At 52.0% G+C, this 17,878-nt stretch overlaps 1 protein-coding gene across 2 annotated transcripts in view; it reads right to left on the reverse strand.

Annotated features, from left to right (window-relative positions):
- Window positions 1-17,878, reverse strand: part of LOC142365579 (zinc finger and BTB domain-containing protein 7C-like) — a 174,257-nt gene that overhangs the window by 59,359 nt on the left and 97,020 nt on the right. The window contains exon 3 of one of the 2 annotated variants that reach the window (XM_075446475.1): window positions 15,658-15,718. The exons of the other annotated variant lie outside the window; for it this stretch is intronic. The gene's annotated coding sequence lies outside the window, so the exon portion shown is untranslated. The remainder of the gene's footprint in view (window positions 1-15,657; window positions 15,719-17,878) is intronic. 2 annotated transcript variants of the gene reach the window in all.

Below are 17,878 nucleotides of genomic sequence, written 5' to 3' on the forward strand. Positions count from 1 at the left end.
CTTGGAGGTCACCCAACTGCTCAGCAACGCAAACGGATGGACAACAGCGCAGCAAATGAATAACTCCTCCTTAATAAATGCAAAGTGATGCAGGGCAGGGAGAGGAATTTCTGCTCCTCAGGCACCTTCCAGGGTCCTAAACTGTGTCAAGTCAAGGAATGAACCTCCCAGCAATGGAGACAGCATGGCGGAGGCCTCTGCTCTGTGCACAGCTGCAAAGCTAACAAGATGTTCGGCTGCATATGGAAAGGGATGGCAAATAATCCTGGAAATATTATAATGCCTTCGTATAAATCAGTAGCGCAGCCTCAGATGGGGAGAAAAGTAATGATGCAGAAAAGGCAGAAGCGTTCAATCAATATTTCTGCTCCGCATTTGGAAAGAAGTAGGATGAGATGCTTGTATCACATGAGGAGGATGAAGTACTTTCCAGTCCATTAGTAACCAAGGAGGTTGTTAAACAGCATCTACTAGTGATAAACAATTTTAAATCAGCAGGCCTGGATAACTTGCTCCCAAGAGCCCTCCAACAGCTGGTGGAGGAGCTCTCTGGCCCGCTGTTGTTAATTTTTAATAAACCTTGGAATACCGGGGAAGATTCAGACGGCTGGAAGCACACAAATGCTGCACCGATCTGCAAAAGGGGCCAGCGGGATGGCCTGACGAACAGGTTGGCTCATCTGCCATCAGTCACGGGTAAAATAATGGGAACCCTCCCGAGAGTCAACCAGAAGAGGAATTAAAGGACAGGAATACAGTTAACGCTTGTCAGAGTGGTTCTGCAGCAAACACGTCACATCAAACAAAGCTGATTTTGTCCTTTGAGGAGATTACAAGTTTGGTTAATAAAGATAATTGCCTAGAGATAATATACACAGGCTTTTGTAAGGTGCTTGATTTACTATGACATGACACGCTGATTAAAAAACGAGCGCCGTATTCTAAGAATAAAGGACATGTGCAGGGGATTCAGAGCTGATCTCAACAAATAGCTGTCAGAGGGGAATCAAACTGTTTCCAGGGGGATTTCACAAGGCTCAATCCCAACCCCAATATTCAGTGTTTTCTCATCTGGAAGCAAATAAAGCAACGCTGTTGATAAATCAGCGACGCGCTACACAAACAGGAGAGGCCAAGCCACCCGAGCACAGCGGAGATGCTGGCAGCCAAGCATCTGGCTGGGGTCATCACTCCACTCTCAGAGGATGAGAAGAAGGGGGACAGCCAGTGAAAAAAACAGAGGCTCTTTTAGTTTAGAGCCGTTCCCCCTTGTCCTGTCACTTCACACCCTTGTGAAAAGTCCCTCTCCACCCTTCCTGTCGGCCCCTTCAGGCACTGGCAGCTGCTCTAAGGTCACCCCGGAGCCTTCTCTTCTCCAGGCTGAACAGCCCCAGCTCCCTCAGCCTGTCCTCGTAGGAGAGGTGCTCCAGCCCTCTGATCATCTTCGTGGCCCTCCTCTGGACCCGCTCCATGGGTGAATATCCCTGCAGACAGCCCCGCAGGCTTGGACATCTAGGTCTGCTTCATTGCTCCAAACCCAGAAACCTAACAGCTGAAAGAAAAGGCTTTTAGAAACCTTTAGCGAAAGAAAATGGAAATGGTTAAACAACTCTACATGAAGCAGCTTCGCTGCATCCCAGTTACACCAGTAAGACTTACACTGTCCCTAGCAACCTCTTAGCATGGGCACCACGCAAAGGTGCCCATGCAAGGGGGTGAAGGCAGAGGGCAGGACACGGTTTGTGGGAAGAGCTGCTCATCTTCAGCACGGCCAGCCAACGTCCATCCCTTGCTTGGGTGAACCCTGGGGATGAGATGTGGGTCCCAGAAAATTCATGGGAGATCATTCTTCTCCAGGTTCAGAGCAGAAGAGGGCCCTGCAGGGGAGAGGAGGGTGCATACTCATCAGCTGATGTGTGCTCCTCACTCTCAAATCCCAAGGGTAGGTCCGTGTCTTTGGTCTTCAGGGCACTGCAGGGGCAAGGAACAGGTCCCTTAGCAATTTGGACACACTGAGCCACGTCACAGGAGCAGGGCTTCTTGCCCAACCTTCGTTTCTGGCTTCTCCTGGGTCTGGAAGGGCAGTTTGGTATCTGCCCTTCTTCCTGCTGCTTCTGTAGTTGCCTTGGAAGGGACCAAACCTGCTCAATCATGCAAAAGATGAGGGGAAACCTCTCTATCTCCAGGATCAAGAAAGTTCTGAGCAATCTCATGACCACAGCAGGCACATGAAGAAGACCCCATCTCCCCAAAGAGCCACCAATTTTGGTTGTCTCTTCTAGCTCCCCTGGGTTTATCGGAATCCTTTCCACACCAAAACCAGCAGCACCCAAATCTCGGTGGCTGCCCTCAAGCACTTTGCTCCCGTGTCCCTGCACTAAAGCAGGGACAGGATTGCTGCGGCATCACTCCCGAGCATGCCTTTAATTATCTGTGTGTTGCACAAAGTCCTCGGTGGGTGAGAGCCCTGCCAGGGAACGCCCCGCGCTGCCTGCTGCCTGGCCTGCCTCCCGCCTCCTCTTCCTCTCTGCCTCCGCAGCTGGGGCAAGGAGCATAACGTAACCCCCAGCACTCCATCCCTCCAGAAAGCATACCTCCTCCACTCCCACCTTCCTCCTCGCCCCCACCCCAGCTCCATGCCCAGCCAGAGTGTTTTTCCTCTGTTGCAATTAACGCTTGACGAAGCAGAACATCCCCCCCCCTGCTCCAGCCAAGCCCCAGACGGCGCAGCCAGAGCAAATTATTTAGAAGAGAGGGGGAAAGAAAAAAAAAATCAAATAACCACAGCAGACAAAGGCTTCTTGTCTTAAAACCCTTACTCAGCCGGCGCATCAGGCAGGTTGGCACCGCGATCGGGTGCTGCTGCGTAAGCAGGGGCTGTGACAGGGTCGGTCCGGGCACCCCGTTGCAGCACCCTCCCAAATCCAGCACCAGGGACCCCGAGTGCCCAGTTTTATGCCGATGGGTGGAAGCCAAGGTTTCACATTTTGGGTGAAGACCCGGGGGCTGCTGCGGAATCAGATCACTCACCCGGGAGGGACAGCATTTGGCCCTGCTCCAGCAGGACCTGATTTTTTCAACAGGTTGAAATTGTAATTGCATATTTCCCCCCCCCCATATTAAAAAAAAAGAGAAGGAGGAGTAGGACGGACTCATTTATCATGTGCAGCCAAACCCCAGGCTGGACTCAGCGAAATGAAAATGAGTCAGTGACACTTTGGATAATGGCATTCCAGTTTGTTCTCCTAAATAATTTGTATTTTAATGAGTCCTTTTTGCTCCGGCACTAGTTTCTAGCCCCCACACTTTTTCAAGTCCTTCTGCGCTTTAATTTGGTTTTAAAAAATTCCCAGCGTCATATTTTTATGAACAAAAAGAAAAGCAGGCTTGCTTCTCTCCTGGCTTAGATGGGAGCAGGTAATGAATCTCTGCGCACGGGAGACGGCTCTTATCTCCATGGCCTTGCCATTCCCAAACCTACTTATTTAAAAAAACTCCCCCACCATGAGATAATGGGAGCAGAGAAAGCCAGTAAAGAAACAAAAAGGCAGTCAGGAGCTTTACAGAAGCAGGGGAGCACCGTGATTTCCACCCGATCTTCTCCTGTCAGGACAGGTCTTTAGGTCAAGATACCGTAAATGAAAAGAAGTCGCTTCGGGGAGGGCAGTCACCAGAGATTCACTCGACATCGAGAAGCTATTTTGCAGTGCTTGGGCTTGCTAAGGGCTTCTCCACTCCAGTTATGCTCAGCTCGCCATGGAAGACATGGCAGCTCAGCCCTTGCACCCACCGCATTGGCGGTGGGGTGGCTTGGCCGAGTTAGCTGGGGGTTACACCCCACACCCAAACGCAGGCTGGTCCAGGTGAAGGTGGTGGTCCTGGCCATGGTGGGTCACCGGGGAAGGGCAGTGGGCCTCCGATCCCATAGCAAACCAGCATGGACCAGAGCTGCTCCCCATCAGGCCCAACCACAGCTGGGTGTGAGGGCACTTCCAAACCGTTTCAACACAAAACTTGACCCTACACAACCTACTAGAAAGCTTCTGGGTGCGGTGAAAACCCGCTAGAAAGCTCAGCAGAAGAGTGGGAACTGAAAACTGGGGCAGTATCTTCCCTTGCCTGCCTCTGAACCCCAACAGCACGTGGTCCTGCTCGTGGTGGGGACAGTGTGGTGGCCCCACACCTCTCCATGGCTCCGAGTGCTGGAGCAAGCGTTGTCCCAGCTGAAGGATGGAGCAGCCATGGCTCAAATGGTCGGGAGGAGGGGAGGAGAGATATAGGGGGGTCTGCATGTCCACTCCCCAGCGTTAGCCTAATGAGTCTCATCAATGGGGAGGGCTTTGTTGTGCAGCTGGGTGGGATGCAGGCAGGGGATGGGGGGGGGACAGGACTCCTGGGCCCCTCTAGGAAAGGAGGTGCTTAGGAAAAGCCCCGGGAGGACAACGAGCTCGGGGGATGCTTGCAGTCTAAACCAGGTCAGGGTAGGGGTGACGCTGATGAACTGGAGATACCTGAGATAAAGTGACCCAGCTGGTCAGTCTCTGCTCTGCTGTCCCGTCAGATACCCTCTCCCTCCTCATCACTCCTAAGCTGGAGGAGCAGTGGCACCAAATGACTGAGTGGGTCAGGAAAGCAGCACCTGCTCCACCTTCAGCCCACCCCTCAGTTCACTGGGAGACATTACATAGAAGAGGAGTTTACAAGCAGGGCTATCCAAGAGGAAGGCCAGCTTAAAAAAATTTGCAAATACTCAGCAAACCTTGCTAACATCAGCCTAACCAGGCTCAACCGCTGCTCTCACCTTCAGACCGGGGGAACAAATGTCCCAGGTCTATACACCAATTTATTTCTACCCATTTAACAAATCAGCGTTTCTCTCTCATCTTCCTTCCCTGGAGTAGCAGCCACCGCAGCTCAGAGTTAGAGCTACTCCTAGTTCCCAAAGCCTTGGAGATACGTTTGACCTTCACTATTGCCCTGTTTTAATTTCCAGCCTCCCTTTGCTTACCCTCCCCTATGGATCCCTGCCAGACTTTCTCCCTCCCTTGAGACCATCCTTGCTGCTATTTTACTTGGGTTTTAATTACCTTCTACTCTGATTACTCGCCTCTTTTACAGCCTTTCTTGGTGCTGTGCCATCTCACCAGCCTATTTGGAAGCACCAAATGGACCAGCCAGATTAATCTTTGGAAATATCTGCTCTTTTCTTGGTTTCTTCAATACCCTGGGAAGAGCTTCAAAGCCACTCTCCCCACTGGCAGCGTTCCCAGGAGCAAATCTTTGTGGACAAGGCCAGCAATGATCTGAAGAGCCCGAGCAACCTGGTGTTACGGTTTTAGGTCCAATCCAGGGTCCACCAATGGCCCAAAACAGCCCACCACCAACAAGCTGATGCACCAAACCCCAGCTGTGCCTCCAGCAAGGTGCTCTCTCAACCCCAACCAGCTCAAAGCTGTTTTAAACCCTGAACAAGGAGCTCTAATCCCCCTTCCAAATCTCATGTCTTCCTGCTAATTTATAGCTCTTGTTTTCTTTGCCGTTCCCAGACAACACCCAAGCCACGTTCCTGGCTTTAGAGGCATCCTGTGGCAGCAAGCTTTGCAGACCCAACCTAGAAGGAGAGTATTTGCTCATGGACGTGGCTGCTTCCTTAAACCAACCTCTCGTTATGAGATAGGAAGATCAGAAACATCCGACGTACTTTCTCTGGCCGCTCGGCAGGTTAGAGATGCTACTGGCCCCTCCTCTCTGCCTCTGCTTGGCCCTGTGCCTCCTCCCCAGCTTTTTCCAGCCTCACTTGGTGAATTTTTTCCTCTGGCTGGTAATTGTTCTCATTGCCCTTCGCCCACAGATGGTCCTCGGAGAGCTCACTATTGACGTGGTGCCAGCTCTCCTCAATCCCAGCTGCTAAACTGCATTAGAAGACCAGCCACCACTCAGCAGAGACCGCTCCTCCACTCCACCTGCCCTGTCACGCCCGGGCCATCGCTGGAAAAGGGTTTGCTCACCAGAGCTGCCACAGCCGGGCAACCTCTCGGTCCCATCACAGACACGGGGTCACCCTCCAGCCCCACTGCCACCCACCCAAAGCCTCCTAGGTCTATCTGGATCTCTCCACCCACCCATCCTCCTCCTTGATGTCCCTCCTGCCGTGCAGCTGAGTCACCTCCCCCCTCTCCAAACCTCTCCTTCAAGCTTTCCCATCCCCTTTTGGTTTGTGAGAGCCTCTGCGGTCCCAGCCCAGCAAACTTCACGCGCGGAGGGGTCCTCTGTGCTCACGGAGCTCCCCTTGGGCTGAAATTTTTTACAGAGGGTGGTGAGACCCTGGCAGAGGTTGCCCAGAGAGGTGGTCGATCCCCCATCCCTGGAAACATCCCAGGCCAGGTTGGACGGGGCTCTGAGCAACCTGCTCTGGGTGAAGATGTCCCTGCTCATGGCAGGGGGTTTGGGCTAGATGGCCTTCAAAGGTCCCTTCCAACCCAAACCATTCTCTGATTCTCTGATTCCCCAAAGTCCCGCTCCACAGGGACAACCCGGACTGCCACCCAGGCAGGATGGATGTGAGCAGAAGTAAACAAGGGGGGAAAAAAGCACGGCAGACCAGACTGGAGGTGAAAGCAGCTCTTATTTTTCACCGGACCAAGTTGTTTTTGGAGGCACAAACACTGGGTTCATTCATGAAGCAGCTAAGTGCCAGGTTTTTCGACGGAAACAATGAATTAGCAAGGACGAGCAGCGACAGGATACATGACCCTTTCCCTGCCTCCCAAAGTGTCCTGTTTCTTTCCTAACCCAGCAGCCAGCTGCTCCTTGAGCTCCACAGCACTCAGCCCCAGAGATCTGGAGCCGCCAGGGAAGCCCAAGGGCTTGGAGAGGAGCTTCTCGCAGAGCCACCTCCTTCCCCATGGCTCCGCACCCTTCCCACCCAAAGCCACGGGAGCCGGGGGCTGGAGGGGACCCCCCACAGCCCTGGGGATGTGAAGCAGGAGCATTGCCACCCAGGAAGGCGACAGCCCCATGGCCAAAGCCAAGGCATCACAGAATGAAGCTGTGGCAGGGGAAGTTCAGACTGGACATTAGGAAAAGGTTCTTCACTGGGAGGGTGGCTGGTCCCGGGACCGGGCTCCCCGGGGAAGCGGCCACGGGACCAAGCCTGCTGAGGTTCCAGGAGCGTCTGGACGACGCTCTTAGTCATATGGTTTAGTTTTAGGTAGTCCTGCGAGAAGCAGAGAGTTGGGCTCAAGGATCCTTATGGGTCCCTTCCAACTTGTGATGTTCTATGGTTCCACGCTCAGCGCCCTGCACACCAGGCAGGTGGGACCCAACTAAACCCAGCCATCATCACTCAACAGCAAAAAAAAAAATCCCAGTTCGCCAGCACTGCGAACCCAGCGCCTTTCACCAGTGGGCAATCTGGCTTCAGAGAGATACAAAGCGAGCAGTTCGACTTTTGGTTGCTGCCACCTCACAGTGGTGGCGGATTAAAGCAGAAGATAAAATGCCGTTCCATCATCTATTTATTAAAAGCACCACTTGAACTGCTTTCATTCGGCATATATCTCTGACTAAAGAGGCACTCCTTGACTGTGTAAATCAGCGAGCAATTGTGTTTTAACAGCCTTCAGAATGGCATTTCCCCACAGTTTTAGATGGACTATCAGACAGAAAACCTCTTCCAAAACTCACTTATCATAACAGGCGCGAGCACAGAGCTCTTTGCCGCTCCTCTACCACTGAGACAAATACAAAATGGGCTTGCAAAACTCACAAAGCATAGATCATTCCCACCTTTCACCCTGCTGCATGAATATCCTTAATGACAGGTCAAAATAAATAATTTTGTTCGCAGAGGAGAACTATTCAGCTCCCACTGACGGATGGGGACTTCTGGCAGGCGATGAAATGCAGGCTACAGTTCCCAACCCACTGATGCTACAGAATCACAGAATCACAGAATCCCAGAATGGTCGGGGTTGTAGGCATTTCTAAGGTCCCCTCTCAGCCTTCTCTTCTCCAGGCTGAACAAGCCCAGCTCCCTCAGCCTCTCCTCGTAGGAGAGATGAAGTCCCCCATGAGAACCAGGGCCTGTGACTGTGAGGCTGCTTGCAGCTGCCTGTAAAAGGCCTCATCAACCTCCTCCTCCTGGTCAGGTGGCCTGTAGTACACACCCACCGTAATGTCACCCTTGTGAGCCTGTCCCTTAATTCTAACCCCCAAGCTCTCAGCTCGTTCCTCATTTGCCCCCAGGCCAAGCTCAATGCATTCTACTTGCTCCCTCACATACAGAGCAACTCCACCACCTCTCCTTGTTGGCCTGTCTTTCCTAAAGAGTCTGTAGCCATCCATGACAGCATGCCAGTCATGCAAGTTGTCCCACCACGTTTCTGTGATGGCGACCAAGTCGTAGCCGTCCTGCTGTATAATGGCTTCCAGCTCCTCCTGTTTATTGCCCATGCTACGTGCATTGGTGTAGACACACTTGAGCTGGGCTGTCAATCTCACCCCTGGCCTTGGCACTCCAAGCCTAGGCTCATCCCTAGTGAGCTGGGCAATATCCCCTTCCCCCTTCGAACCTAGTTTAAAGCCCTCTCAATGAGCCCCGCCAGCTCGTGGCCAAGAATCCTTTTTCCCCTTTGAGATAGCTGAGTTCCACCTGTCGCCAGCAGGCCCGGTGCTGTGTACACCTCCCCATGATCAAAGAAGCCAAAATTTAACCTATGGCACCAGTCCCTGAGCCATTTGTTAATCAGGTGAGTTTTCCTGCCCCTTTATGTACCAGGATGACATGAGAGGAGATTTTATTTCTCTCCACAATGGGTAGCAAACCAGAAACAGGACTATAGCAAAGGTGAGACGCGCAGAAGAGAAGCAAACATCATCTGATCTTCTAGGAAGAAGAAACCAGGGCCAGCCAGAAGCAATTCCTGCCTGCTTACCTGGCTCAGCGATGTCTTACAAACCCAAGTATGGACCATAGACACTGTGCATGATATGTCCTGCAGAGGAAAAGACCATGTCCTGCCATGCTCTGCTTGAAGACCAGGAGAGAGCTGCACAGCTGGGAGCAAACAGCACCACGAACCCAACAGCCACCAGTTTCATGTCACCTCACCACAAGACAAGACCCAGACCAAGCTCTTCCTCCCAGCTCTGCTGCTGCACATGTTTCAGGGTGACTCTTTGCCCAAGCTCAAGTTTAAGAGGTTATCTAGCAGGTCACCAAGCCAGATGTAGCTGCCCTTGGCAGCACTGCATTGGCACCAGCAAGACCAGCTACTCAGGACAGGCAAAGGCTGCCTGCACCAACGGCGACGCAGGCAGGGGTGTCACTGCACCAAAGGGCTGGCGAGCCCGTGTCCGGCTCCTTGCTGCCCCTTGCTTAAAGGTAGGTCAAGACACAAGGTGACAGTTAGCGCTAGCAGAGCCGTCTCTGCCCACCGAGGTACTTCCAGTATCAAAAATTAAAGGGAAGCAATAAAGATTAAAAGAGAAGTAATATGGATCATAAAACCCAAGCACAAGACTAAAAAGTCCCCGGACGCTGACGTATCATTAAGGCAGGGCATGAACCTCCCCCTAACAGTGCTGCCAAATCCCCCTTCCACTGGAAATTATCCTCTTTTCTGATTGCTTTCATCGCCTGGCTCTCCAGCAGGCGATGTTCTCCGGTGTTGGGAAAAAAGGCAGTGGAAAGGCTGGTTTGTGGCTGACACCATCAGCATCTTGAGCCAGCGACCGAGCACACCCTGTTCATAAAGGATGCAGTGGAGAAATCCTAAACAGAATCACAGAACGGTCTGGGTTGGTAGGAACCTTTCAAGGCCATCTAACCCAACCCTCCTGCAGTGAGCAGGGACAGCTTCACCCAGATCAGGTTGCTCAGAGCCCCGTCCAACCTGGCCTGGAGTGTTTCCAGGTATGGGGCATCTCCCACCTCTCTGATCACTCTGATAACTGAAATAACTAGGTCCAGCCTAACAGGGTTGCTGGGCTAAGCTCTGATGAAGAAAACCACCATTTTTTTAAAAAACTCTCCATCCTCCAGCCTTGCAGTGACCGATCACTCAAAGACATCTGCCCCCACCCCAATACTCCGCCATCCTCCCAGAAGGTCCCACTGAAACAGCAGCCCCAGCACCAGGAATTTAATGGTGGGGAGAGAGGTTTTGATTCATTTAGATGCGAAGCTGAGGTTTTAGTCATCCCCAGTGCCAGTGGGAGATTCGATGCCTCCCTACCGTCCATCATCCCCATCCCTGTCCAGCCCCGGTGACCCATTAACATCCCCTTTTTCTTGTAAATATTGCCTGAGCACTCCTGCCTGTCCTCCTGGCCTCAATTAATTGTGGCCTGGGGGAGAAGCAGGTAAAAAAGATCTCAAATTTAACTGCTTCTCTGCAGATGGTAAAAACAGAGCTTGATGTGACAAGCACGGGCAGCGGGGACGGGCACGGGCAGGGAGGAGAGCAGAGCCCTTCTTGCCCGAACATCCTCGTGGGTGCCCGGCTGTCCTTGTCTCCCATCACTTCGTGGGATTTGGAGAAATTTTGCATGCCACGGGGTTTTGATTCTCAGGGGAAAACCTTGCTCTGAAGCAGGTTATCCCGGTGAGCAAAACCTCCCTTCTTCTGAATTCCACACTCCCAGAGCCATCAGTCCATTCCCACCGGTCCCAATAGGGTGGACCTCCCCTCACCCACACTTGGACCTGACCCCGCGCCTCATGATACCATGCAGAAGTTGAGCCCACAGAAGTCCCATGGGAGCCTTGTTGGCTGTGGAGACCACTACACGAGGAACCACTTCACTTAAGAAACCAAGTAACGGCAAGAAACATCTCAGGCTCCAAACAGCACCTTCAGCATCCCTGGTGACACCAGAAACACAACTTCAGCACAGTACCAGGCTCCCAGGTCCTGCTGCAAGGAGCAACAGGTCATCAACAGAGAGGACCCAACTCTACCCAAAGGTGCTTCTGCTGGAACAAAAGCAAAGGCCACACAAATAGGTCGGTTGTGTGGGGTTTTTTTCCCCTAAGACATCGCTAAACTCCACGAGCAGGTAGTGCCTCAGCGTCCCGCAAGCAACGCTTTCAACGCGGAGGAACAAAAGGCTGCGGTGGGGAGGGGAACGGTGGGAAACCTCACGGGCTCCCGAGCTTCATTTGAGACCTGGTGTTTGCAGCACGGGCTGCGTTTCATCTTTTCATAAGTAACTCTTACCAGGAAGCGTTACAAAAAAAGGGGACATTTCAAGGCAGAAAAGTTGGTCTCCAAATGTAATATTACTTTCTTTTTTATTACCTCTTTTGTTAGCGACTCCTCTGGGGAGCGCATCCAGCAGAGGCAATCCAGTGCAATGTGCACTCCTAAATTAGTTTCCAGGCACTTGGTATGCTTTATTATTCATTTCCTCCAAATATTAGGTAATGCCTTTTGCCCCTTTCAAAGTCCATACGAGGGGTCTTTGATGCATTGTGGGACTTGAAAGTTGCAGGTCTAAAGAAGCATTTCTTTTAAGTCCTCCCTTTTATCAGGCATATTCTGTTCTGTTTGCCATCATGCACACAATGGCATGAGTCTTGACCTGCTCCGCGTCTGATGGGTTGAAATCTCAGATGCATGGGATAAAACAGCCGTTCCTAGCAATACAGCTTAAACACTTACGGCTCTATTCAGGCAAATATTACCCAGGGGTCTGCCACGCCACTGAAAAGCTGAAGAAATTGGCTCGGTCGCCAGCTGACCAATTCAGCAGCGAGAAACGACCCCGCTACATTAACTCCCCTTTTCATTTCACCCCGGGCGAGCCGGGGTCTGGAGGTAACCACAGCAGGAGGCGAGAGCCGGTTGAAGCCAGATTCGTTTTCTTTATCTAAAGTACTTTTTGTGCATGTATGACCATGAATGTCATTATGTGTATCTGCAAAAGAGGGAAAGGAATGACACTATGGCACAGGCACAGAAATCAGTGAGGGTTTTTTTGTCTTACGGTTACGCGGGAGCGCTGCCGCCTCTTCTGGAGAAGTAAAATTTGTAGCCTACAAACGCTACAAACATCTCAGATAACCAGGTTTCTTCCTCTGCTGAAGGTATGTGGACTTCGGTGGGTCACTTTACATCACCCAGCATCGGTCTCCTCCATGTGTTAAGCAGAATTAATAGCTCTTGTTCCATAATAAGTCACCTTTTTTTTCCTGTTTACTCCACAAGCTCGCTAGTTCAGAGATGGCCCCTGCCCAATAATATACAGGACCCAGGGCCAGGTTGTAAAGTTTCCTTGCAAAAGCAAACTTTTCAGTACAAAATTAAATGTTTTTGTCCTTTAGACAAATCCATTGACATGTTTGTACAACAGTACCAGGCTGCTATTTTAGGATATTAATCTCCTCTTATCAAGCTCCTCTTGACAGGTTAGAACTAGGAAAGATGTTTTAAAGGGCGATCTTGAAATTCAGAGCTAAATCAAATTCAGTGTAAGGGCAGAAGAGCTCCTAAATGGACTGACACTGCTTGAATTAGCCTCGTGTACCCTATACCCTAAGACCAAAAGATGTCTCTAGGATGAGTCAGAAAAGGAATATTCAGACTATACGGGGAGATGTTTGTAGGAGAGACGGGTCCTTTTTTTATGACTCCCCTTGCCTGCCCCAGTGCTGGGACTGCCCTGCAATCCCAGCCTGTCAGCCTAAAACACACACCAGAGCCTTGATAACCCCAATATTTCACTGGAAAGACCATTTCTTAAGCTATATAGAAAGGAAGAAGCTGATTTTGCATGAGCAAAACCTCAGCATGTCTCTCCTGACATTGGCAAAACATCCAGCAGCAGCTCCTGAGCCTGTAAAGAGGGGGACACGTGCGACTGCAGCCCCTGGCTCCGGTGCGTGCGATTCCAGAGGGATTAGCTCTAAAAGCAACTCTGATCCACAGGGATATGACCTCCCATCCCATCCACCTCCTCCAGGATGCTGCAGACCCGGGGAGGTGAGCCCGAGCCCGATTCCCAGCGGTGCTGAGCATCTCTCCCATCGCTGGTACGACGGTGGCAGCACCAGGTACCAAAAATCAGACGAGAAAGTCTCGGCTCTCACGTCACCCATCTGGTTAGGAGGCTTTTTAGGAGCCTGCTTAAGCATCCTTATTAAAATATCATCAAGACAGCCGGGGTTTTGGCCCTGCGTGTGAGTGGTGCGGCGCTGGTCTGCCGGAGGGGAGTTGACAGGTCATTACCGCGTGTCCTACAAATTCTCTGAGCCAATAAGAAAAGCTCCAACAATGTGATGGTTTATCAGTTCGCAGGCTGGAAAAGGAAATTCTTTCAATCGAGATAACGATCCTGTTCCTTTCCGGCAAATGAGAGTTTTCGCTTCGTACAGAAGTGGAGCCAGAGCAAGCAACCCATCGCTCACGAGTCAACAGAAAGCTGCTGTCGCAGCCGGCGGGAGCATCTGCACAAATTGTAAGGAGCCCGAAACTGCTCCTTTGAGAGAGAAAGAGAAAGAAAAAAAAAAAAGAAGCAAAACCGCAGGAGAAACTAAATCTATTTGTAAACCCCAGGCAGAGTCGACACGAGGCAGCCAGCACGAGAGTGCAGAGATGATAATGGGGCCTGATGGATAGTTCACAGGATTATTAGCTACCCTCCAACTCAAATATGCTGAGGAGACAATTATTTAATGCTCGGGACAGCGCGGAGGGATGTTTAATAAGCTGAATCACTCCGGGATTGTAGAAGCTCAAGGGACCAAACCCCCACCGGTGTAAATCAGGAAAGCCAGCGTTCTAAAACACCCAGTGCCTCGGACACACGCCGGTCCCCACGGCCATCACCGTCTCCACCAGGCATGCAGGGGTGCAGGCAGGGGGAAACGCAGCCGGGTTTTGGGAGCGGATGGGCGCGAGTGGTCCCGGGGTGGGGGGGGACATGGTCTGACACCTCGGGGCTGGTGATTGCACCCAGCTCTGCGGCCAGAGGCCTTCCAGCTGCCTCGCTTACCAGCGAGGGGGTTGCTGCTCCCGAGAAGATAGGCTGAGTTTATTTTCTAGCTGATTGCAGAGAGGCAGCAAGGAGGGAGTGGGAGGTGTGGGAGCCAGAGAGGAGTTTGATCTCTGCTCCGGGCCCTGATTAGCACCTGTTTTGGAGTCAGCGATGATCCCTGGGAACAAAGCATCGCTTCTCAGGCTCTTCTGCTGGGAGGGGTGCTGGGGAGAAGCAGGGTCTCAGCACCCTCCCTGCCCTCCTCGCTGGGAGGTGACCCTGCAGACACAACGTCCCCTCGCCTGGGCTCATCTTGCAGCCAGACGAGAGGGACAGGCTTCTAGCTCATCCCAAGGTGGAAGCCCAAACTACATCAGCTGTAACCTGGGCTAAAACCACCCCCACTGACTATAAAGGACTTTTACGTTGTTAAATGTCTGAAGAGTTCTTCCTAAAGCCTCTTCTCACTTCTGCCTCTGTCACCTTCTCCCTTCATCTAAGCCCAACCCTACACTATAAGGCGCTGAGGTGAGTCTTAAAATCCACATCTCCCCACGATCTGCCCACCACCAGCATCGCTCCTGCATGTCCGTGTAGTCCAGGCTACAGCACAGACCCAAGAATAGAAATAAGGAAGAGAGTTTTTATGCTGAGGGTGGTCAAACCCTGGCAGAGGCTGCCCAGAGAGGTGGTCGATGTCCCATCCCTGGAAACATTCCAGGCCAGGCTGGACAGGGCTCTGAGCAACCTGGTCTGGTTGAAGATGTCCCTGCTCATGGCAGGGGGGTAGACTAGATGGCCTTTAAAGGTTCTCTCCAACCCAAACCACTCTGTGATTCTATGATAACCCAGCACTGAGGTGCTCCTCAGCACCCGTGACACGTGTGCAGTGCAGGGACCAAGGGAGATGCAGGGATTTGGTCCCCAATGGATGGGGACCCATGGGGACTCACAGCACGGCTCTGCTCAGGGTTTGGCCAGTGCAAACCAGGCATTTGCTCACAAAAAGATGGTGTAAAAAGACCGGCCTCCCACCTGGTGCAACACAAGATAGCTCAGTTCAGCGACATCAACTCAGGAGCTGGCTCTGGCACATCCAGACCAGCTTAGACGATAAAACCCAGGACACTCCTTTCTTTCTACTCAAGACCTCTAGGCAAACACCCAAGCCACAGCCTCCTGCGCGACAGCTGCAGAAAACAGGTCTGGAGAGGACCTTGAAATGTCACCCAGATCGCAACCCCATCTGCAACCGGGCCAAGCACAACAAAAGCCAAAAGCACTCCAAGCATTAACAAATCTTGTTGCTCGGCGCGCTCCTGTGCAGCTGCCAGCATATCTGCCGCTTGCTCTTTCCAGCACCACAGCACAGGGAACACACGTACTTATGAGAGCATCTTCTACAGATTTACGGAAAGAGCAATTAGCAGTTTGGTCATTGACAATGGCAGAGAATCATAGTAGTGGTAAAGCTCATTTGGGCTGATCCATCAACACAACAAAGTAGCTCCTCTCCCGCAGGAGTCCCCAGTAAGTGAAGGGCAGGATCAGACCCCCAAGACCCCAGAAAGACATCAGGACAGCCACTTCACACTCCTCAACTTGCGTCCTGCTTGCGAGGAGCCACCAGCTCTCCCCACAAAACCACCAGCTCAGCGCACCCGAACACGTACTCACCGGTACCCTTGTTTTTGTTTCAAATCTTCAGTGATGCTCCCTTTGCTCCTCTGATCATTTTCTAAGGAACAACGGAGAAAAAAAAACAACAGTTCATCAGATCCAGAACTGAGCTTCTGGTTAAGCAGGATCAGCTCTGGAGAAACCTTCTGCCGGGACGATGAGAAACCACCAAACCAGGCCTGCTCCTGTTTCCATGGTCAGTTCAGCTGTTCCTCTGCTCATCACCCTTCCCTCATGCCTGTATCACAAAATCACCCAGCAACACTGTGCCATGGAGGTGCAAACCCAACCCATCCTCCCGCTGTATCGCATCTCCTGTGACAGCTGGGAGATGAACAGTCCAGAAACGCATCTCGTCAAAGCAGCGCTGGCTGCTTCACCCATCCCGCCCCCCCAGATAAACGTTACATCTTGGTCCCTTTGGGATTATCAGCTTCCCGGGTCTTCCTAAACCCGTATCGCGGTTGTCGGTGGTAGCTTGGTGGTAGCCACAGTGGTACCTGCAACAAACCCACGGCCTGCAGGTGATGGGGTGCAGAGGGGGAAGGCGTATGACTAGTATCCCCCTAACTCTGCCCATACAAGTCCTCTGCCCCTCTTAGCTTGGGAAAAACTTTGCGAAAAGGAAGCTCTACAGAAGCTCCTGGTCATCACTTTGCACTTGCAAATGATGAAGACAGTGGGCTGGCATTTCTGAACAGGGAGCTGACACCTCCATGCAGGAGGTGTTGAGCAGGACCGTCACCAGCACTTGCTCAAGGAGATAACAAAACATGCTGTTGGCCGCTAATGCAGGCTACAGGTGGCTGCTGAGGGACAAGGTGGCCAGCAGCTGGGCTGGAAGTTGGCAGGACTCAAGGGATGAGTCCCTCAGAGTGCTGATGAAGATCAGCATGGGCATTCTTTGAAGGTCCTGACTCCACTTCAGCACAGCCTCAAGGTGTGAGACTCCCACAAGCAGGCAGCCATCATATTAACGGGGTCCTAGCACAACTGGGGGTGGTGGTCCAGGTCTCCTCCTTGGTAAAGACAGAGAGGAAGACCACCATGGCTGCTACAAGACCAGGGCAGCTGGGCACGCATGCTACGGAAGTGCACAGCTGGAAATTGCTCCTGTGGTTCAGCAGTCCGCTGGAGAAACAGTATTTGCATGCAAAAGTAGCAATGAGCTCATGATCTGGGGTATTTTCCCCAAAATGGCACCACCAGCTCACACCTGTCCTCAAACCTGGGTTTGTACCTGAGTTTTGGCCAGGGTCAAGGGGTTCCTACCAGCTAGTGGAAGCTGCAAGGGAAAAGCGATCTCTCTGCCAAGGCTTAGTGGTGTGAAGTCAACTGGGAGTCACTCCAAGCAAGGAAACGACCATTTATTGCATGCAATCTCTGAATTTGCAGCACTTGACATGGGCAGAGCCAATGCAGGGCACTCCCACTCAGCAAATTTTACACGAGAAGTTTGAAACCAAGGCGAGGAGACACTTGTTACCATGGGTCAGCTGGAGATGGAGACACTGCACCCTCTCCCTGGGGTCCCCAAACAGTTCCTGACTGAATCAATCACCAGAGCATCTCCTCCTTTCCTTCTCCAGGCAGCCCTTGGCATGGGTTTACTGGAGCAGGCCCACTATCCGTGACACAGGCAAGCAACTGGGAACCCTCTCCCACCCTCTCCCTGCTTTTACATGGAGGCTGTATCCACCTTGCTCTTGCATCAGCCTTGATGGGATTCTCTCTCATGGGAAAGTGCCCACAACATTTTTCAAGTCAGATTGGCACCTGGATGAACGTCCTGGGACTGAGAAACCAAGGGGCTCTGACCACCCTACCCATTTTATTAAACCGGTGAGATAATTGCAGTGCATGCACACTCAAGGAGCAGAGAAAAACCACAATGGGTAACCTTTGTGATGGTCTGTATCTTTCTTTTTTGTGCTTCTACAACCATCAGTGCATGGACATTTAAGCAGTAAGCAAAGCACAGGTGACTGGTAGAGCACACGGTGGCTGCAGACCAGCCCGGTGACTGCAGCCGTGCAGGCTGGCCAAGCTCCAGGGCCATGATCAGCCCCAAGCAAGGGACTTCTCCACAGCTAATGAGTCCATCTGCTTTCAAGAGCATCCAGCTGCTCTGACCTTCTGCACTTAAGCACGACCTCCTTCCTTAGCCCCGGCTCCAGTTCAGATCATTAGCTGATGAGTAACCGCCACCGCTGAGGAC

This window comes from Opisthocomus hoazin, chromosome W (genome assembly GCF_030867145.1).
Source record: "Opisthocomus hoazin isolate bOpiHoa1 chromosome W, bOpiHoa1.hap1, whole genome shotgun sequence".
Classification (NCBI taxonomy): domain Eukaryota; kingdom Metazoa; phylum Chordata; class Aves; order Opisthocomiformes; family Opisthocomidae; genus Opisthocomus; species Opisthocomus hoazin.